The sequence below is a fragment of the Taudactylus pleione genome, unplaced genomic scaffold (assembly GCF_031769625.1).
Source record: "Taudactylus pleione unplaced genomic scaffold, aTauple2 ptg000109l, whole genome shotgun sequence".
Taxonomy (NCBI): domain Eukaryota; kingdom Metazoa; phylum Chordata; class Amphibia; order Anura; family Myobatrachidae; genus Taudactylus; species Taudactylus pleione.
The window spans coordinates 14055001-14077500 of NW_028284511.1; the positions used below are offsets into that span (position 1 = coordinate 14055001).

The 22500-nt window shown below is 31.6% G+C and overlaps 10 non-coding genes across 10 annotated transcripts; all 10 read right to left on the minus strand.

Moving 5' to 3' along the window:
• Positions 1–342: 342 nt before the first annotated feature.
• On the minus strand, positions 343–415 carry TRNAT-UGU (transfer RNA threonine (anticodon UGU)). Its single transcript has one exon. It is a non-coding gene; the product is annotated as a tRNA-Thr (tRNA).
• A 2669-nt stretch (positions 416–3084) lies between these two features.
• On the minus strand, positions 3085–3157 carry TRNAT-UGU (transfer RNA threonine (anticodon UGU)). The gene has a single exon. It is a non-coding gene; the product is annotated as a tRNA-Thr (tRNA).
• Positions 3158–4453: 1296 nt separating this feature from the next.
• On the minus strand, positions 4454–4526 carry TRNAT-UGU (transfer RNA threonine (anticodon UGU)). The gene has a single exon. It is a non-coding gene; the product is annotated as a tRNA-Thr (tRNA).
• Positions 4527–5826: 1300 nt separating this feature from the next.
• On the minus strand, positions 5827–5899 carry TRNAT-UGU (transfer RNA threonine (anticodon UGU)). The gene has a single exon. It is a non-coding gene; the product is annotated as a tRNA-Thr (tRNA).
• A 1300-nt stretch (positions 5900–7199) lies between these two features.
• On the minus strand, positions 7200–7272 carry TRNAT-UGU (transfer RNA threonine (anticodon UGU)). The gene has a single exon. It is a non-coding gene; the product is annotated as a tRNA-Thr (tRNA).
• Positions 7273–8568: 1296 nt separating this feature from the next.
• Positions 8569–8641, minus strand: TRNAT-UGU (transfer RNA threonine (anticodon UGU)). Its single transcript has one exon. It is a non-coding gene; the product is annotated as a tRNA-Thr (tRNA).
• Positions 8642–11310: 2669 nt separating this feature from the next.
• Positions 11311–11383, minus strand: TRNAT-UGU (transfer RNA threonine (anticodon UGU)). Its single transcript has one exon. It is a non-coding gene; the product is annotated as a tRNA-Thr (tRNA).
• A 4014-nt stretch (positions 11384–15397) lies between these two features.
• On the minus strand, positions 15398–15470 carry TRNAT-CGU (transfer RNA threonine (anticodon CGU)). Its single transcript has one exon. It is a non-coding gene; the product is annotated as a tRNA-Thr (tRNA).
• Positions 15471–16769: 1299 nt separating this feature from the next.
• TRNAT-UGU (transfer RNA threonine (anticodon UGU)) lies at positions 16770–16842 on the minus strand. The gene has a single exon. It is a non-coding gene; the product is annotated as a tRNA-Thr (tRNA).
• Positions 16843–19504: 2662 nt separating this feature from the next.
• Positions 19505–19577, minus strand: TRNAT-UGU (transfer RNA threonine (anticodon UGU)). The gene has a single exon. It is a non-coding gene; the product is annotated as a tRNA-Thr (tRNA).
• Positions 19578–22500: the final 2923 nt, after the last annotated feature.

Consider the following 22500-nt stretch of genomic DNA (forward strand, 5'->3'; position numbering starts at 1 on the left):
CAATTGAGCAAGATGAATTCTGATCTATGCTGTGCATGTTAATATGTGCTTTAAATGCTCTTTTTAAAGAAAGATTATTGGAAATCTTTTATATAAATTTTATAATGATGGTGAATAACCAAGCTGGGAGTATCAGTTTGTAAGGAAATTGGTCCAATAAAATATAACACAAATATTTTCAAAAATGCACTTGAAACCAGTCAATAGATTAGACTGTATGTGATAAGTGTCTTTCCAATTTGGCTATATACATCATCTTCTCATTTAGCATAGTAAAGCGGAGTATTGCAATACAGGGTGCTGCAACTTAAGTTTTAGCAACTGTAACAATAAGGAAGCATCATGCCCCAGTGAGATTTGAACTCACGACCCCTGGTTTACAAGACCAGTGCTCTAACCCCTGAGATATGGAGCCATTTGTTCAAGTGTTTTTATACACATTTTGGTTTCTGGTTGAGGATTGAAAACGATATACAGCAAATTTCAAAGCTTTTCGGGTAAATGTACATTTTTCAAGTAGAATTGTTGTGTTTATGGTCATCTTAAGGTACTTCAAGATTGCATCAAGACAGTCACATAAAATTGGCAAAGTACTCATAGTCATCTATAATAGACAAGGAATGTATTACTTTGCTTCTTAAAGAGCTGTAGGAGAAAGGCCAGGTTAACATAAAACAAAATATTTTATCCACCTGCCTTATAAAGGAACACTTCAACTTTGGTTTTCATTATACTTTAACACTAATATGACAATTTAAAATGTAAGTTTATGTATAATGTTTTCTTTCAGTTGGTCCTATCTTTTGTGATGTTGAATCCTTTTCTGTATTATTTATGGGGTTTTATGAAAACAAGTAGAAGTAGTGTAGGACACCTATGTAAATTGGTGAATAGAAATGTTTCTAAAACTGTAAAAAGTAATACATAGCAATTTCTAACTTTTTTTAGCAAATAAAATCCAATATGTCATTGGATTTTATTAATTGTATCTCTTTGTCCAAAAATCCACTTTTTACAAATGGCCTATTCTGATATATATGCAATATCTATAATTGAGGCATACCTGGTAGACACTTTGAATCAATTTATTTAAATGCATTTTAAAATGAGCTTTTATATGTTAGTGTGGTGTGTGTATATAATACAGATACAAAATTGGTCATACTTTCCATGGCTTTCCAACTTTAGGATTAATATGGTGGAATTATTTCAAAATGTTACAGCCGGACATTTTTATAGAGTTATTTGTATTCATTAGTAGTCATTATCCTGAGTCTGCTTGCACATGTAGAGTGTATATGCTTTCATGTTCAAATCAGCCTTCAGTTATATCTATTGGCACCTATGTATATCAGTTCAAAAAATCGGTATCAATTGAGCAAGAAGAATTCTGATCTATGCAGTGCATGTTAATATGTGCTTTAAATTCTCTTTTTAAAGAAAGATTATTGGAAATCTTTTATAGAAATTTTATAATGATGGTGAATAACCATGCTGGGAGTATCAGTTTGTAAGGAAATTGGTCCAATAAAAGATAACACAAATATTTTCAAATATGCACTTGATACCAGTCAATAGATTAGACTGAATGTGATAAGTGTCTTTCCAATTTGGCTATATACATCATCTTCTCATTTAGCATAGTAAAGCGGAGTATTGCAATACAGGGTGCTGCAACTTAAGTTTTAGCAACTGTAACAATAAGGAAGCATCAGGCCCCAGTGAGATTTGAACTCACGACCCCTGATTTACAAGACCAGTGCTCTAACTCCTGAGATATGGAGCCATTTGTTCAAGAGCTTTTATACACATTTTGGTTTCTGGTTGAGGATTGAAAACGATATACAGCAAATTTCAAAGCTTTTCGGGTAAATGTACATTTTTCAAGTAGAATTGTTGTGTTTATGGTCATCTTAAGGTTCTTCAAGATTGCATCAAGACAGTCACATAAAATTGGCAAAGTACTCATAGTCGTCTATAATAGACTAGGAATGTATTACTTTGCTTCTTAAAGAGCTGTAGGAGAAAGGCCAGGTTAACATAAAACAAAATATTTTATCCACCTGCCTTATAAAGGAACACTTCAACTTTGGTTTTCATTATACTTTAACACTAATATGACAATTTAAAATGTAAGCTTATGTATAATGTTTTCTTTCAGTTGGTCCTATCTATTGTGATGTTGAATCCTTTTCTGTATTATTTATGGGGTTTTATGAAAACAAGTAGAAGTAGTGTAGGACACCTATGTAAATTGGTGAATAGAAATGTTTCTAAAACTGTAAAAAGTAATACATAGCAATTTCTAACTTTTTTTAGCAAATAAAATCCAATATGTCATTGCATTTTATTAATTGTATCTCTTTGTCCAAAAATCCACTTTTTACAAATGGCCTATTCTGATATATATGCAATATCTATAATTGAGGCATACCTGGTAGACACTTTGAATCAATTTATTTAAATGCATTTTAAAATGAGCTTTTATATGTTAGTGTGGTGTGTGTATATAATACAGATACAAAATTGGTCATACTTTCCATGGCTTTCCAACTTTAGGATTAATATGGTGGAATTATTTCAAAATGTTACAGCCGGACATTTTTATAGAGTTATTTGTATTCATTAGTAGTCATTATCCTGAGTCTGCTTGCACATGTAGAGTGTATATGCTTTCATGTTCAAATCAGCCTTCAGTTATATCTATTGGCACCTATGTATAATAGTTCAAAAAATCGGTATCAATTGAGCAAGATGAATTCTGATCTATGCAGTGCATGTTAATATGTGCTTTAAATGCTCTTTTTAAAGAAAGATTATTGGAAATCTTTTATATAAATTTTATAATGATGGTGAATAACCATGCTGGGAGTATCAGTTTGTAAGGAAATTGGTCCAATAAAATATAACTCAAATATTTTCAAATAAGTGCTTGAAACCAGTCAGTAGATTAGACTGAATGTGATAAGTGTCTTTCCAATTTGGCTATATACATCATCTTCTCATTTAGCGTAGTAAAGCGGAGTATTGCAATATAGGGTGCTGCAACTTAAGTTTTAGCAACTGTAACAATAAGGAAGCATCAGGCCCCAGTGAGATTTGAACTCACGACCCCTGGTTTACAAGACCAGTGCTCTAACCCCTGAGCTATGGAGCCATTTGTTCAAGAGCTTTTATACACATTTTGGTTTCTGGTTGAGGATTGAAAACGATATACAGCAAATTTCAAAGCTTTTCGGGTAAATGTACATTTTTCAAGTAGAATTGTTGTGTTTATGGTCATCTTAAGGTACTTCAAGATTGCATCAAGACAGTCACATAAAATTGGCAAAGTACTCATAGTCGTCTATAATAGACAAGGAATGTATTACTTTGCTTCTTAAAGAGCTGTAGGAGAAAGGCCAGGTTAACATAAAACAAAATATTTTATCCACCTGCCTTATAAAGGAACACTTCAACTTTGGTTTTCATTATACTTTAACACTAATATGACAATTTAAAATGTAAGCTTATGTATAATGTTTTCTTTCAGTTGGTCCTATCTATTGTGATGTTGAATCCTTTTCTGTATTATTTATGGGGTTTTATGAAAACAAGTAGAAGTAGTGTAGGACACCTATGTAAATTGGTGAATAGAAATGTTTCTAAAACTGTAAAAAGTAATACATAGCAATTTCTAACTTTTTTTAGCAAATAAAATCCAATATGTCATTGCATTTTATTAATTGTATCTCTTTGTCCAAAAATCCACTTTTTACAAATGGCCTATTCATATATATATGCAATATCTATAATTGAGGCATACCTGGTAGACACTTTGAATCAATTTATTTAAATGCATTTTAAAATGAGCTTTTATATGTTAGTGTGGTGTGTATATAATACAGATACAAAATTGGTCATACTTTCCATGGCTTTCCAACTTTAGGATTAATATGGTGGAATTATTTCAAAATGTTACAGCCGGACATTTTTATAGAGTTATTTGTATTCATTAGTAGTCATTATCCTGAGTCTGCTTGCACATGTAGAGTGTATATGTTTTCATGTTCAAATCAGCCTTCAGTTATATCTATTGGCACCTATGTATATCAGTTCAAAAAATCGGTATCAATTGAGCAAGATGAATTCTGATCTATGCTGTGCATGTTAATATGTGCTTTAAATGCTCTTTTTAAAGAAAGATTATTGGAAATCTTTTATATAAATTTTATAATGATGGTGAATAACCAAGCTGGGAGTATCAGTTTGTAAGGAAATTGGTCCAATAAAATATAACACAAATATTTTCAAAAATGCACTTGAAACCAGTCAATAGATTAGACTGTATGTGATAAGTGTCTTTCCAATTTGGCTATATACATCATCTTCTCATTTAGCATAGTAAAGCGGAGTATTGCAATACAGGGTGCTGCAACTTAAGTTTTAGCAACTGTAACAATAAGGAAGCATCATGCCCCAGTGAGATTTGAACTCACGACCCCTGGTTTACAAGACCAGTGCTCTAACCCCTGAGATATGGAGCCATTTGTTCAAGTGTTTTTATACACATTTTGGTTTCTGGTTGAGGATTGAAAACGATATACAGCAAATTTCAAAGCTTTTCCGGTAAATGTACTTTTTTCATTTACAATTGTTGTGTTTATGGTCATCTTAAGGTTCTTCAAGATTGCATCAAGACAGTCCCATAAAATTGGCAAAGTACTCTTAGTCGTCTATAATAGACTAGGAATGTATTACTTTACTTCTTAAAGAGCTGTAGGAGAAAGGCCAGGTTAACATAAAACTAAATATTTTATCCACCTGCCTTATAAAGGAACACTTCAACTTTGGTTTTCATTATACTTTAACACTAATATGACAATTTAAAATGTAAGCTTATGTATAATGTTTTCTTTCAGTTGGTCCTATCTATTGTGATGTTGAATCCTTTACTGTATTATTTATGGGGACATTTATGAAAACATGTAGAAGTAGTGTAGGACACCTTTGTAAATTGGTGAATAGAAATGTTTCTAAAACTGTAAAAAGTAATACATAGCAATTTCTAACTTTGTTTAGCAAATAAAATCCAATATGTCATTGGATTTTATTAATTGTATCTCTTTGTCCAAAAATCCACTTTTTACAAATGGCCTATTCTGATATATATGCAATATCTATAATTGAGGCATACCTGGTAGACCCTTTGAATCAATTTATTTAAATGCATTTTAAAATGAGCTTTTATATGTTAGTGTGGTGTGTGTATATAATACAGATACAAAATTGGTCATACTTTCCATGGCTTTCCAACTTTAGGATTAATATGATGGAATTATTTCAAAATGTTACAGCCGGACATTTTTATAGAGTTATTTGTATTCATTAGTAGTCATTATCCTGAGTCTGCTTGCACATGTAGAGTGTATATGCTTTCATGTTCAAATCAGCCTTCAGTTATATCTATTGGCACCTATGTATATCAGTTCAAAAAATCGGTATCAATTGAGCAAGATGAATTCTGATCTATGCAGTGCATGTTAATATGTGCTTTAAATGCTCTTTTTAAAGAAAGATTATTGGAAATCTTTTATATAAATTTTATAATGATGGTGAATAACCATGCTGGGAGTATCAGATTGTAAGGAAATTGGTCCAATAAAATATAACTCAAATATTTTCAAATTAGTGCTTGAAACCAGTCAATAGATTAGACTGAATGTGATAAGTGTCTTTCCAAATTGGCTATATACATCATCTTCTCATTTAGCGTAGTAAAGCGGAGTATTGCAATATAGGGTGCTGCAACTTAAGTTTTAGCAATTGTAACAATAAAGAAGTATCAGGCCCCAGTGAGATTTGAACTCACGACCCCTAGTTTACAAGATCAGTGCTCTAACCACTGAGATATGGAGCCATTTGTTTAAGAGATTTTATACACATTTTGGTTTCTGGTTGAGGATTGAAAACGATATACAGCAAATTTCAAAGCTTTTCCGGTAAATTTACTTTTTTCAATTACAATTGTTGTGTTTATGGTCATCTTAAGGTTCTTCAAGATTGCATCAAGACAGTCCCATAAAATTGGCAAAGTAATCATAGTCGTCTATAATAGACTAGGAATGTATTACTTTACTTCTTAAAGAGCTGTAGGAGAAAGGCCAGGTTAACATAAAACAAAATATTTTATCCACCTGCCTTATAAAGGAACACTTCAACTTTGGTTTTCATTATACTTTAACACTAATATGACAATTTAAAATGTAAGCTTATGTATAATGTTTTCTTTCAGTTGGTCCTATCTATTGTGATGTTGAATCCTTTACTGTATTATTTATGGGGACATTTATGAAAACATGTAGAAGTAGTGTAGGACACCTATGTAAATTGGTGAATAGAAATGTTTCTAAAACTGTAAAAAGTAATACATAGCAATTTCTAACTTTTTTTAGCAAATAAAATCCAATATGTCATTGGATTTTATTAATTGTATCTCTTTGTCCAAAAATCCACTTTTTACAAATGGCCTATTCTGATATATATGCAATATCTATAATTGAGGCATACCTGGTAGACACTTTGAATCAATTTATTTAAATGCATTTTAAAATGAGCTTTTATATGTTAGTGTGGTGTGTGTATATAATACAGATACAAAATTGGTCATACTTTCCATGGCTTTCCAACTTTAGGATTAATATGGTGGAATTATTTCAAAATGTTACAGCCGGACATTTTTATAGAGTTATTTGTATTCATTAGTAGTCATTATCCTGAGTCTGCTTGCACATGTAGAGTGTATATGCTTTCATGTTCAAATCAGCCTTCAGTTATATCTATTGGCACCTATGTATAATAGTTCAAAAAATCGGTATCAATTGAGCAAGATGAATTCTGATCTATGCAGTGCATGTTAATATGTGCTTTAAATGCTCTTTTTAAAGAAAGATTATTGGAAATCTTTTATATAAATTTTATAATGATGGTGAATAACCATGCTGGGAGTATCAGTTTGTAAGGAAATTGGTCCAATAAAATATAACTCAAATATTTTCAAATAAGTGCTTGAAACCAGTCAATAGATTAGACTGAATGTGATAAGTGTCTTTCCAATTTGGCTATATACATCATCTTCTCATTTAGCGTAGTAAAGCGGAGTATTGCAATATAGGGTGCTGCAACTTAAGTTTTAGCAACTGTAACAATAAGGAAGCATCAGGCCCCAGTGAGATTTGAACTCACGACCCCTGGTTTACAAGACCAGTGCTCTAACCCCTGAGCTATGGAGCCATTTGTTCAAGAGCTTTTATACACATTTTGGTTTCTGGTTGAGGATTGAAAACGATATACAGCAAATTTCAAAGCTTTTCGGGTAAATGTACATTTTTCAAGTAGAATTGTTGTGTTTATGGTCATCTTAAGGTACTTCAAGATTGCATCAAGACAGTCACATAAAATTGGCAAAGTACTCATAGTCGTCTATAATAGACAAGGAATGTATTACTTTGCTTCTTAAAGAGCTGTAGGAGAAAGGCCAGGTTAACATAAAACAAAATATTTTATCCACCTGCCTTATAAAGGAACACTTCAACTTTGGTTTTCATTATACTTTAACACTAATATGACAATTTAAAATGTAAGCTTATGTATAATGTTTTCTTTCAGTTGGTCCTATCTATTGTGATGTTGAATCCTTTTCTGTATTATTTATGGGGTTTTATGAAAACAAGTAGAAGTAGTGTAGGACACCTATGTAAATTGGTGAATAGAAATGTTTCTAAAACTGTAAAAAGTAATACATAGCAATTTCTAACTTTTTTTAGCAAATAAAATCCAATATGTCATTGCATTTTATTAATTGTATCTCTTTGTCCAAAAATCCACTTTTTACAAATGGCCTATTCATATATATATGCAATATCTATAATTGAGGCATACCTGGTAGACACTTTGAATCAATTTATTTAAATGCATTTTAAAATGAGCTTTTATATGTTAGTGTGGTGTGTATATAATACAGATACAAAATTGGTCATACTTTCCATGGCTTTCCAACTTTAGGATTAATATGGTGGAATTATTTCAAAATGTTACAGCCGGACATTTTTATAGAGTTATTTGTATTCATTAGTAGTCATTATCCTGAGTCTGCTTGCACATGTAGAGTGTATATGTTTTCATGTTCAAATCAGCCTTCAGTTATATCTATTGGCACCTATGTATATCAGTTCAAAAAATCGGTATCAATTGAGCAAGATGAATTCTGATCTATGCTGTGCATGTTAATATGTGCTTTAAATGCTCTTTTTAAAGAAAGATTATTGGAAATCTTTTATATAAATTTTATAATGATGGTGAATAACCAAGCTGGGAGTATCAGTTTGTAAGGAAATTGGTCCAATAAAATATAACACAAATATTTTCAAAAATGCACTTGAAACCAGTCAATAGATTAGACTGTATGTGATAAGTGTCTTTCCAATTTGGCTATATACATCATCTTCTCATTTAGCATAGTAAAGCGGAGTATTGCAATACAGGGTGCTGCAACTTAAGTTTTAGCAACTGTAACAATAAGGAAGCATCATGCCCCAGTGAGATTTGAACTCACGACCCCTGGTTTACAAGACCAGTGCTCTAACCCCTGAGATATGGAGCCATTTGTTCAAGTGTTTTTATACACATTTTGGTTTCTGGTTGAGGATTGAAAACGATATACAGCAAATTTCAAAGCTTTTCGGGTAAATGTACATTTTTCAAGTAGAATTGTTGTGTTTATGGTCATCTTAAGGTACTTCAAGATTGCATCAAGACAGTCACATAAAATTGGCAAAGTACTCATAGTCATCTATAATAGACAAGGAATGTATTACTTTGCTTCTTAAAGAGCTGTAGGAGAAAGGCCAGGTTAACATAAAACAAAATATTTTATCCACCTGCCTTATAAAGGAACACTTCAACTTTGGTTTTCATTATACTTTAACACTAATATGACAATTTAAAATGTAAGTTTATGTATAATGTTTTCTTTCAGTTGGTCCTATCTTTTGTGATGTTGAATCCTTTTCTGTATTATTTATGGGGTTTTATGAAAACAAGTAGAAGTAGTGTAGGACACCTATGTAAATTGGTGAATAGAAATGTTTCTAAAACTGTAAAAAGTAATACATAGCAATTTCTAACTTTTTTTAGCAAATAAAATCCAATATGTCATTGGATTTTATTAATTGTATCTCTTTGTCCAAAAATCCACTTTTTACAAATGGCCTATTCTGATATATATGCAATATCTATAATTGAGGCATACCTGGTAGACACTTTGAATCAATTTATTTAAATGCATTTTAAAATGAGCTTTTATATGTTAGTGTGGTGTGTGTATATAATACAGATACAAAATTGGTCATACTTTCCATGGCTTTCCAACTTTAGGATTAATATGGTGGAATTATTTCAAAATGTTACAGCCGGACATTTTTATAGAGTTATTTGTATTCATTAGTAGTCATTATCCTGAGTCTGCTTGCACATGTAGAGTGTATATGCTTTCATGTTCAAATCAGCCTTCAGTTATATCTATTGGCACCTATGTATATCAGTTCAAAAAATCGGTATCAATTGAGCAAGAAGAATTCTGATCTATGCAGTGCATGTTAATATGTGCTTTAAATTCTCTTTTTAAAGAAAGATTATTGGAAATCTTTTATAGAAATTTTATAATGATGGTGAATAACCATGCTGGGAGTATCAGTTTGTAAGGAAATTGGTCCAATAAAAGATAACACAAATATTTTCAAATATGCACTTGATACCAGTCAATAGATTAGACTGAATGTGATAAGTGTCTTTCCAATTTGGCTATATACATCATCTTCTCATTTAGCATAGTAAAGCGGAGTATTGCAATACAGGGTGCTGCAACTTAAGTTTTAGCAACTGTAACAATAAGGAAGCATCAGGCCCCAGTGAGATTTGAACTCACGACCCCTGATTTACAAGACCAGTGCTCTAACTCCTGAGATATGGAGCCATTTGTTCAAGAGCTTTTATACACATTTTGGTTTCTGGTTGAGGATTGAAAACGATATACAGCAAATTTCAAAGCTTTTCGGGTAAATGTACATTTTTCAAGTAGAATTGTTGTGTTTATGGTCATATTAAGGTTCTTCAAGATTGCATCAAGACAGTCACATAAAATTGGCAAAGTACTCATAGTCGTCTATAATAGACTAGGAATGTATTACTTTGCTTCTTAAAGAGCTGTAGGAGAAAGGCCAGGTTAACATAAAACAAAATATTTTATCCACCTGCCTTATAAAGGAACACTTCAACTTTGGTTTTCATTATACTTTAACACTAATATGACAATTTAAAATGTAAGCTTATGTATAATGTTTTCTTTCAGTTGGTCCTATCTATTGTGATGTTGAATCCTTTTCTGTATTATTTATGGGGTTTTATGAAAACAAGTAGAAGTAGTGTAGGACACCTATGTAAATTGGTGAATAGAAATGTTTCTAAAACTGTAAAAAGTAATACATAGCAATTTCTAACTTTTTTTAGCAAATAAAATCCAATATGTCATTGCATTTTATTAATTGTATCTCTTTGTCCAAAAATCCACTTTTTACAAATGGCCTATTCTGATATATATGCAATATCTATAATTGAGGCATACCTGGTAGACACTTTGAATCAATTTATTTAAATGCATTTTAAAATGAGCTTTTATATGTTAGTGTGGTGTGTGTATATAATACAGATACAAAATTGGTCATACTTTCCATGGCTTTCCAACTTTAGGATTAATATGGTGGAATTATTTCAAAATGTTACAGCCGGACATTTTTATAGAGTTATTTGTATTCATTAGTAGTCATTATCCTGAGTCTGCTTGCACATGTAGAGTGTATATGCTTTCATGTTCAAATCAGCCTTCAGTTATATCTATTGGCACCTATGTATAATAGTTCAAAAAATCGGTATCAATTGAGCAAGATGAATTCTGATCTATGCAGTGCATGTTGATATGTGCTTTAAATGCTCTTTTTAAAGAAAGATTATTGGAAATCTTTTATATAAATTTTATAATGATGGTGAATAACCATGCTGGGAGTATCAGTTTGTAAGGAAATTGGTCCAATAAAATATAACTCAAATATTTTCAAATAAGTGCTTGAAACCAGTCAATAGATTAGACTGTATGTGATAAGTGTCTTTCCAATTTGGCTATATACATCATCTTCTCATTTAGCGTAGTAAAGCGGAGTATTGCAATATAGGGTGCTGCAACTTAAGTTTTAGCAACTGTAACAATAAGGAAGCATCAGGCCCCAGTGAGATTTGAACTCACAACCCCTGGTTTACAAGACCAGTGCTCTAACCCCTGAGCTATGGAGCCATTTGTTCAAGAGCTTTTATACACATTTTGGTTTCTGGTTGAGGATTGAAAACGATATACAGCAAATTTCAAAGCTTTTCGGGTAAATGTACATTTTTCAAGTAGAATTGTTGTGTTTATGGTCATCTTAAGGTTCTTCAAGATTGCATCAAGACAGTCCCATAAAATTGGCAAACTACTCATAGTCGTCTATAATAGACTAGGAATGTATTACTTTGCTTCTTAAAGAGCTGTAGGAGAAAGGCCAGGTTAACATAAAACAAAATATTTTATCCACCTGCCTTATAAAGGAACACTTCAACTTTGGTTTTCATTATACTTTAACACTAATATGACAATTTAAAATGTAAGCTTATGTATAATGTTTTCTTTCAGTTGGTCCTATCTATTGTGATGTTGAATCCTTTTCTGTATTATTTATGGGGTTTTATGAAAACAAGTAGAAGTAGTGTAGGACACCTATGTAAATTGGTGAATAGAAATGTTTCTAAAACTGTAAAAAGTAATACATAGCAATTTCTAACTTTTTTTAGCAAATAAAATCCAATATGTCATTGCATTTTATTAATTGTATCTCTTTGTCCAAAAATCCACTTTTTACAAATGGCCTATTCTGATATATATGCAATATCTATAATTGAGGCATACCTGGTAGACACTTTGAATCAATTTATTTAAATGCATTTTAAAATGAGCTTTTATATGTTAGTGTGGTGTGTATATAATACAGATACAAAATTGGTCATACTTTCCATGGCTTTCCAACTTTAGGATTAATATGGTGGAATTATTTCAAAATGTTACAGCCGGACATTTTTATAGAGTTATTTGTATTCATTAGTAGTCATTATCCTGAGTCTGCTTGCACATGTAGAGTGTATATGTTTTCATGTTCAAATCAGCCTTCAGTTATATCTATTGGCACCTATGTATATCAGTTCAAAAAATCGGTATCAATTGAGCAAGATGAATTCTGATCTATGCAGTGCATGTTAATATGTGCTTTAAATGCTCTTTTTAAAGAAAGATTATTGGAAATCTTTTATATAAATTTTATAATGATGGTGAATAACCAAGCTGGGAGAATCAGTTTGTAAGGAAATTGGTCCAATAAAATATAACACAAATATTTTCAAAAATGCACTTGAAACCAGTCAATAGATTAGACTGTATGTGATAAGTGTCTTTCCAATTTGGCTATATACATCATCTTCTCATTTAGCATAGTAAAGCGGAGTATTGCAATACAGGGTGCTGCAACTTAAGTTTTAGCAACTGTAACAATAAGGAAGCATCAGGCCCCAGTGAGATTTGAACTCATGACCCGTGGTTTACAAGACCAGTGCTCTAACCCCTGAGATATGGAGCCATTTGTTCAAGTGTTTTTATACACATTTTGGTTTCTGGTTGAGGATTGAAAACGATATACAGCAAATTTCAAAGCTTTTCGGGTAAATGTACATTTTTCAAGTAGAATTGTTGTGTTTATGGTCATCTTAAGGTACTTCAAGATTGCATCAAGACAGTCACATAAAATTGGCAAAGTACTCATAGTCGTCTATAATAGACAAGGAATGTATTACTTTGCTTCTTAAAGAGCTGTAGGAGAAAGGCCAGGTTAACATAAAACAAAATATTTTATCCACCTGCCTTATAAAGGAACACTTCAACTTTGGTTTTCATTATACTTTAACACTAATATGACAATTTAAAATGTAAGCTTATGTATAATGTTTTCTTTCAGTTGGTCCTATCTTTTGTGATGTTGAATCCTTTTCTGTATTATTTATGGGGTTTTATGAAAACAAGTAGAAGTAGTGTAGGACACCTATGTAAATTGGTGAATAGAAATGTTTCTAAAACTGTAAAAAGTAATACATAGCAATTTCTAACTTTTTTTTAGCAAATAAAATCCAATATGTCATTGCATTTTATTAATTGTATCTCTTTGTCCAAAAATCCACTTTTTACAAATGGCCTATTCTGATATATATGCAATATCTATAATTGAGGCATACCTGGTAGACACTTTGAATCAATTTATTTAAATGCATTTTAAAATGAGCTTTTATATGTTAGTGTGGTGTGTGTATATAATACAGATACAAAATTGGTCATACTTTCCATGGCTTTCCAACTTTAGGATTAATATGGTGGAATCATTTCAAAATGTTACAGCCGGACATTTTTATAGAGTTATTTGTATTCATTAGTAGTCATTATCCTGAGTCTGCGTGCACATGTAGAGTGTATATGCTTTCATGTTCAAATCAGCCTTCAGTTATATCTATTGGCACCTATGTATATCAGTTCAAAAAATCGGTATCAATTGAGCAAGAAGAATTCTGATCTATGCAGTGCATGTTAATATGTGCTTTAAATTCTCTTTTTAAAGAAAGATTATTGGAAATCTTTTATAGAAATTTTATAATGATGGTGAATAACCATGCTGGGAGTATCAGTTTGTAAGGAAATTGGTCCAATAAAAGATAACACAAATATTTTCAAATATGCACTTGATACCAGTCAATAGATTAGACTGAATGTGATAAGTGTCTTTCCAATTTGGCTATATACATCATCTTCTCATTTAGCATAGTAAAGCGGAGTATTGCAATACAGGGTGCTGCAACTTAAGTTTTAGCAACTGTAACAATAAGGAAGCATCAGGCCCCAGTGAGATTTGAACTCACGACCCCTGATTTACAAGACCAGTGCTCTAACTCCTGAGATATGGAGCCATTTGTTCAAGAGCTTTTATACACATTTTGGTTTCTGGTTGAGGATTGAAAACGATATACAGCAAATTTCAAAGCTTTTCGGGTAAATGTACATTTTTCAAGTAGAATTGTTGTGTTTATGGTCATCTTAAGGTTCTTCAAGATTGCATCAAGACAGTCACATAAAATTGGCAAAGTACTCATAGTCGTCTATAATAGACTAGGAATGTATTACTTTGCTTCTTAAAGAGCTGTAGGAGAAAGGCCAGGTTAACATAAAACAAAATATTTTATCCACCTGCCTTATAAAGGAACACTTCAACTTTGGTTTTCATTATACTTTAACACTAATATGACAATTTAAAATGTAAGCTTATGTATAATGTTTTCTTTCAGTTGGTCCTATCTATTGTGATGTTGAATCCTTTTCTGTATTATTTATGGGGTTTTATGAAAACAAGTAGAAGTAGTGTAGGACACCTATGTAAATTGGTGAATAGAAATGTTTCTAAAACTGTAAAAAGTAATACATAGCAATTTCTAACTTTTTTTAGCAAATAAAATCCAATATGTCATTGCATTTTATTAATTGTATCTCTTTGTCCAAAAATCCACTTTTTACAAATGGCCTATTCTGATATATATGCAATATCTATAATTGAGGCATACCTGGTAGACACTTTGAATCAATTTATTTAAATGCATTTTAAAATGTGCATTTATATGTTAGTGTGGTGTGTGTATATAATACAGATACAAAATTGGTCATACTTTCCATGGCTTTCCAACTTTAGGATTAATATGGAGGAATTAGTTCAAAATGTTACAGCTGGACATTTTTATAGAGTTATTTGTATTCATTAGTAGTCATTACCCTGAGTCTTCTTGCACATGTAGAGTGTATATGCTTTCATGTTCAAATCAGCCTTCAGTTATATCTATTGGCACCTATGTATATCAGTTCAAAAAATCGGTATCAATTGAGCAAGATGAATTCTGATCTATGCAGTGCATGTTGATATGTGCTTTAAATGCTCTTTTTAAAGAAAGATTATTGGAAATCTTTTATATAAATTTTATAATGATGGTGAATAACCATGCTGGGAGTATCAGTTTGGAAGGAAATTGGACCAATAAAAGATAACACAAATATTTTCAAATATGCACTTGAAACCAGTCAATAGATTAGACTGAATGTGATAAGTGTCTTTCCAATTTGGCTATATACATCATCTTCTCATTTAGCGTAGTAAAGCAATATAGGGTGCTGCAACTGTAACAATAAGGAAGCATCAGGCCCCAGTGAGATTTGAACTCACGACACCTTGTTTACGAGACCAATGCTCTAACCCCTGAGCTATGGAGCCATTTGGTTAAGAACTTTTATACACATTTTGGTTTCTGGTTGAGGATTGAAAACAATATACAGCAAATTTCAAATCTTTTGCGGAAAATGAATTATTTTCAATTACAGTTGTTGTGTTTATGGTCATCTTAAGGTTCTTCAAGATTGAATCAAGACAGTCACATAAAATTGGCAAAGTACTCATAGTCGTCTATAATGGACTAGGAATGTATTACTTTACTTCCTAAAGAGCTGTAGGAGAGAGGCAGGTTAACATAAAACAAAATATTTTATCCACCTGCCTTATAAAGGAACACTTCAACTTTGGTTTTCATTATACTTTAACACTAATATGACAATTTAAAATGTAAGCTTATGTATAATGTTTTCTTTCAGTTGGTCCTATCTATTGTGATGTTGAATCCTTTACTGTATTATTTATGGGGACATTTATGAAAACATGTAGAAGTAGTGTAGGACACCTATGTAAATTGGTGAATAGAAATGTTTCTAAAACTGTAAAAAGTAATACATAGCAATTTCTAACTTTTTTTAGCAAATAAAATCCAATATGTCATTGGATTTTATTAATTGTATCTCTTTGTCCAAAAATCCACTTTTTACAAATGGCCTATTCTGATATATATGCAATATCTATAATTGAGGCATACCTGGTAGACACTTTGAATCAATTTATTTAAATGCATTTTAAAATGAGCTTTTATATGTTAGTGTGGTGTGTGTATATAATACAAATACAAAATTGGTCATACTTTCCATGGCTTTCCAACTTTAGGATTAATATGGTGGAATTATTTCAAAATGTTACAGCCGGACATTTTTATAGAGTTATTTGTATTCATTAGTAGTCATTATCCTGAGTCTGCTTGCACATGTAGAGTGTATATGCTTTCATGTTCAAATCAGCCTTCAGTTATATCTATTGGCACCTATGTATATCAGTTCAAAAAATCGGTATCAATTGAGCAAGATGAATTCTGATCTATGCAGTGCATGTTAATATGTGCTTTAAATGCTCTTTTTAAAGAAAGATTATTGGAAATCTTTTATATAAATTTTATAATGATGGTGAATAACCATGCTGGGAGTATCAGTTTGTAAGGAAATTGGTCCAATAAAATATAACTCAAATATTTTCAAATAAGTGCTTGAAACCAGTCAATAGATTAGACTGAATGTGATAAGTGTCTTTCCAATTTGGCTATATACATCATCTTCTCATTTAGCGTAGTAAAGCGGAGTATTGCAATATAGGGTGCTGCAACTTAAGTTTTAGCAACTGTAACAATAAGGAAGCATCAGGCCCCAGTGAGATTTGAACTCACGACCCCTGGTTTACAAGACCAGTGCTCTAACCCCTGAGCTATGGAGCCATTTGTTTAAGAGCTTTTATACACATTTTGGTTTCTGGTTGAGGATTGAAAACGATATACAGCAAATTTCAAAGCTTTTCCGGTAAATGTACTTTTTTCATTTACAATTGTTGTGTTTATGGTCATCTTAAGGTTCTTCAAGATTGCATCAAGACAGTCCCATAAAATTGGCAAAGTACTCATAGTCATCTATAATAGACTAGGAATGTATTACTTTACTTCTTAAAGAGCTGTAGGAGAAAGGCCAGGTTAACATAAAACAAAATATTTTATCCACCTGCCTTATAAAGGAACACTTCAACTTTGGTTTTCATTATACTTTAACACTAATATGACAATTTAAAATGTAAGCTTATGTATAATGTTTTCTTTCAGTTGGTCCTATCTATTGTGATGTTGAATCCTTTACTGTATTATTTATGGGGACATTTATGAAAACATGGAGAAGTAGTGTAGGACACCTATGTAAATTGGTGAATAGAAATGTTTCTAAAACTGTAAAAAGTAATACATAGCAATTTCTAACTTTGTTTAGCAAATAAAATCCAATATGTCATTGGATTTTATTAATTGTATCTCTTTGTCCAAAAATCCACTTTTTACAAATGGCCTATTCTGATATATATGCAATATCTATAATTGAGGCATACCTGGTAGACACTTTGAATCAATTTATTTAAATGCATTTTAAAATGAGCTTTTATATGTTAGTGTGGTGTGTGTATATAATACAGATACAAAATTGGTCATACTTTCCATGGCTTTCCAACTTTAGGATTAATATGGTGGAATTATTTCAAAATGTTACAGCCGGACATTTTTATAGAGTTATTTGTATTCATTAGTAGTCATTATCCTGAGTCTGCTTGCACATGTAGAGTGTATATGTTTTCATGTTCAAATCAGCCTTCAGTTATATCTATTGGCACCTATGTATATCAGTTCAAAAAATCGGTATCAATTGAGCAAGATGAATTCTGATCTATGCAGTGCATGTTAATATGTGCTTTAAATGCTCTTTTTAAAGAAAGATTATTGGAAATCTTTTATATAAATTTTATAATGATGGTGAATAACCATGCTGGGAGTATCAGTTTGTAAGGAAATTGGTCCAATAAAATATAACACAAATATTTTCAAATATGCACTTGAAACCAGTCAATAGATTAGACTGAATGTGATAAGTGTCTTTCCAATTTGGCTATATACATCATCTTCTCATTTAGCGTAGTAAAGCGGAGTATTGCAATACAGGGTGCTGCAACTTAAGTTTTAGCAACTGTAACAATAAGGAAGCATCAGGCCCCAGTGAGATTTGACCCCTGGTTTACAAGACCAGTGCTCTAACCCCTCAGCTATGGAGCCATTTGTTTAAGAGCTTCTATACACATTTTGGTTTCTGGTTGAGGATTGAAAACGATACACAGCAAATTTCAAATCTTTTCCGGTAAATGTACTTTTTTCACTAACAATTGTTGTGTTTATGGTCATCTTAAGGTTCTTCAAGATTGCATCAAGACAGTCACATAAAATTGGCAAAGTACTCATAGTCGTCTATAATAGACTAGGAATGAATTACTTTACTTCTTAAAGAGCTGTTGGAGAAAGGCCAGGTTAACATAAAACAAAATATTTTATCCACCTGCCTTATAAAGGAACACTTCAACTTTGGTTTTCATTATACTTTAACACTAATATGACAATTTAAAATGTAAGCTTATGTATAATGTTTTCTTTCAGTTGGTCCTATCTATTGTGATGTTGAATCCTTTTCAGTATTATTTATGGGGACATTTATGAAAACATGTAGAAGTAGTGTAAGACACCTATGTAAATTGGTGAATAGAAATGTTTCTAAAACTAGAAAGTAATACATAGCATTTTCTAACTTTTTTTTAGCAAATAAAATCCAATATGTCATTGCATTTTATTAATTGTATCTCTTTGTCCAAAAATCCACTTTTTACAAATGGCCTATTCTGATATATATGCAATATCTATAATTGAGGCATACCTGGTAGACACTTTGAATCAATTTATTTAAATGCATTTTAAAATGAGCTTTTATATGTTAGTGTGGTGTGTATATAATACAGATACAAAATTGGTCATACTTTCCATGGCTTTCCAACTTTAGGATTAATATGGTGGAATTATTTCAAAATGTTACAGCCGGACATTTTTATAGAGTTATTTGTATTCATTAGTAGTCATTATCCTGAGTCTGCTTGCACATGTAGAGTGTATATGTTTTCATGTTCAAATCAGCCTTCAGTTATATCTATTGGCACCTATGTATATCAGTTCAAAAAATCGGTATCAATTGAGCAAGATGAATTCTGATCTATGCAGTGCATGTTAATATGTGCTTTAAATGCTCTTTTTAAAGAAAGATTATTGGAAATCTTTTATATAAATTTTATAATGATGGTGAATAACCATGCAGGGAGTATCAGTTTGTAAGGAAATTGGTCCAATAAAATATAACACAAATATTTTCAAATATGCACTTGAAACCAGTCAATAGATTAGACTGAATGTGATAAGTGTCTTTCCAATTTGGCTATATACATCATCTTCTCATTTAGCGTAGTAAAGCGGAGTATTGCAATACAGGGTGCTGCAACTTAAGTTTTAGCAACTGTAACAATAAGGAAGCATCAGGCCCCAGTGAGATTTGAACTCACGACCCCTGGTTTACAAGACCAGTGCTCTAACCCCTGAGATATGGAGCCATTTGTTCAAGTGTTTTTATACACATTTTGGTTTCTGGTTGAGGACTGAAAACGATATACAGCAAATTTCAAAGCTTTTCCGGTAAATGTACTTTTTTCATTTACAATTGTTGTGTTTATGGTCATCTTAAGGTTCTTCAAGATTGCATCAAGACAGTCCCATAAAATTGGCAAAGTACTCATAGTCGTCTATAATAGACTAGGAATGTATTACTTTACTTCTTAAAGAGCTGTAGGAGAAAGGCCAGGTTAACATAAAACAAAATATTTTATCCACCTGCCTTATAAAGGAACACTTCAACTTTGGTTTTCATTATACTTTAACACTAATATGACAATTTAAAATGTAAGCTTATGTATAATGTTTTCTTTCAGTTGGTCCTATCTATTGTGATGTTGAATCCTTTACTGTATTATTTATGGGGACATTTATGAAAACATGTAGAAGTAGTGTAGGACACCTATGTAAATTGGTGAATAGAAATGTTTCTAAAACTGTAAAAAGTAATACATAGCAATTTCTAACTTTTTTTAGCAAATAAAATCCAATATGTCATTGCATTTGATTAATTGTATCTCTTTGTCCAAAAATCCACTATTTACAAATGGCCTATTCTGATATATATGCAATATCTATAATTGAGGCATACCTGGTTGACACTTTGGATCAATTTATTAAAATGCATTTTAAAATGAGCTTTTATATGTTAGTGTGGTGTGTATATAATACAGATACAAAATTGGTCATACTTTCCATGGCTTTCCAACTTTAGGATTAATATGGTGGAAATATTTCAAAATGTTACAGCTGGAAATTTTTATAGAGTTATTTGTATTCATTAGAAGTCATTTTCCTGACTCTGCTTGCACATGTAGAGTGTATATGCTTTCATGTTCAAATCAGCCTTCAGTTATATCTATTGGCACCTATGTATATCAGTTCAAAAAATCGGTATCAATTGAGCAAGATGAATTCTGATCTATGCAGTGCATGTTGATATGTGCTTTAAATGCTCTTTTTAAAGAAAGATTATTGGAAATCTTTTATATAAATTTTATAATGATGGTGAATAACCATGCTGGGAGTATCAGTTTCTAAGGAAATTGGTCCAATAAAAGATAACACAAATATTTTCAAATATGCACTTGAAACCAGTCAATAGATTAGACTGAATGTGATGTGTCTTTCCAATTTGGCTATATACATCATCTTCTCATTTAGCGTAGTAAAGCGGAGTATTGCAATACAGGGTGCTGCAACTTAAGTTTTAGCAACTGTAACAATAAGGAAGCATCAGGCCCCAGTGAGATTTGACCCCTGGTTTACAAGACCAGTGCTCTAACCCCTCAGCTATGGAGCCATTTGTTTAAGAGCTTCTATACACATTTTGGTTTCTGGTTGAGGATTGAAAACGATACACAGCAAATTTCAAATCTTTTCCGGTAAATGTACTTTTTTCACTAACAATTGTTGTGTTTATGGTCATCTTAAGGTTCTTCAAGATTGCATCAAGACAGTCACATAAAATTGGCAAAGTACTCATAGTCGTCTATAATAGACTAGGAATGAATTACTTTACTTCTTAAAGAGCTGTAGGAGAAAGGCCAGGTTAACATAAAACAAAATATTTTATCCACCTGCCTTATAAAGGAACACTTCAACTTTGGTTTTCATTATACTTTAACACTAATATGACAATTTAAAATGTAAGCTTATGTATAATGTTTTCTTTCAGTTGGTCCTATCTATTGTGATGTTGAATCCTTTTCAGTATTATTTATGGGGACATTTATGAAAACATGTAGAAGTAGTGTAAGACACCTATGTAAATTGGTGAATAGAAATGTTTCTAAAACTAGAAAGTAATACATAGCATTTTCTAACTTTTTTTTAGCAAATAAAATCCAATATGTCATTGGATTTTATTAATTGTATCTACTTGTCCAAAAATCCACTTTTTACAAATGGCCTATTCTGATAAATATGCAATATCTATAATTGAGGCATACCTGGTAGACACTTTGAATCAATTTATTTAAATGCATTTTAAAATGAGCTTTTATATGTTAGTCTGGTGTGTATATAATACAGATACAAAATTGGTCATACTTTCCATGGCTTTCCAACTTTAGGATTAATATGGTGGAATTATTTAAAAATGTTACAGCCGGACATTTTTATAGAGTTATTTGTATTCATTAGTAGTCATTACCCTGAGTCTGCTTGCACATGTAGAGTGTATTTGCTTTCATGTTCAAATCAGCCTTCAGTTATATCTATTGGCACCTATGTATATCAGTTCAAAAAATCGGTATCAATTGAGCAAGATGAATTCTGATCTATGCAGTGCATGTTAATATGTGCTTTAAATGCTCTTTTTAAAGAAAGATTATTGGAAATCATTTATAAAAATTTTATAATGATGGTGAATAACCATGCTGGGAGTATCAGTTTGTAAGGAAATTGGTCCAATAAAAGATAACACAAATATTTTCAAATAAGTGCTTGAAACCAGTCAATAGATTAGACTGAATGTGATAAGTGTCTTTCCAATTTGGCTATATACATCATCTTCTCATTTAGCGTAGTAAAGCGGAGTATTGCAATATAGGGTGCTGCAACTTAAGTTTTAGCAACTGTAACCAGTGAGATTTGAACTCATGACCCCTCATTTACAAGACCAGCGCTCTAACCCCTGAGATATGGAGCCATTTGTTTAAGAGCTTTTATACACATTTTGGTTTCTGGTTGAGGATTGAAAACGATATACAGCAAATTTCAAAGCTTTTCCGGTAAATGTACTTTTTTCATTTACAATTGTTGTGTTTATGGTCATCTTAAGGTTCTTCAAGATTGCATCAAGACAGTCCCATAAAATTGGCAAAGTACTCATAGTCGTCTATAATAGACTAGGAATGTATT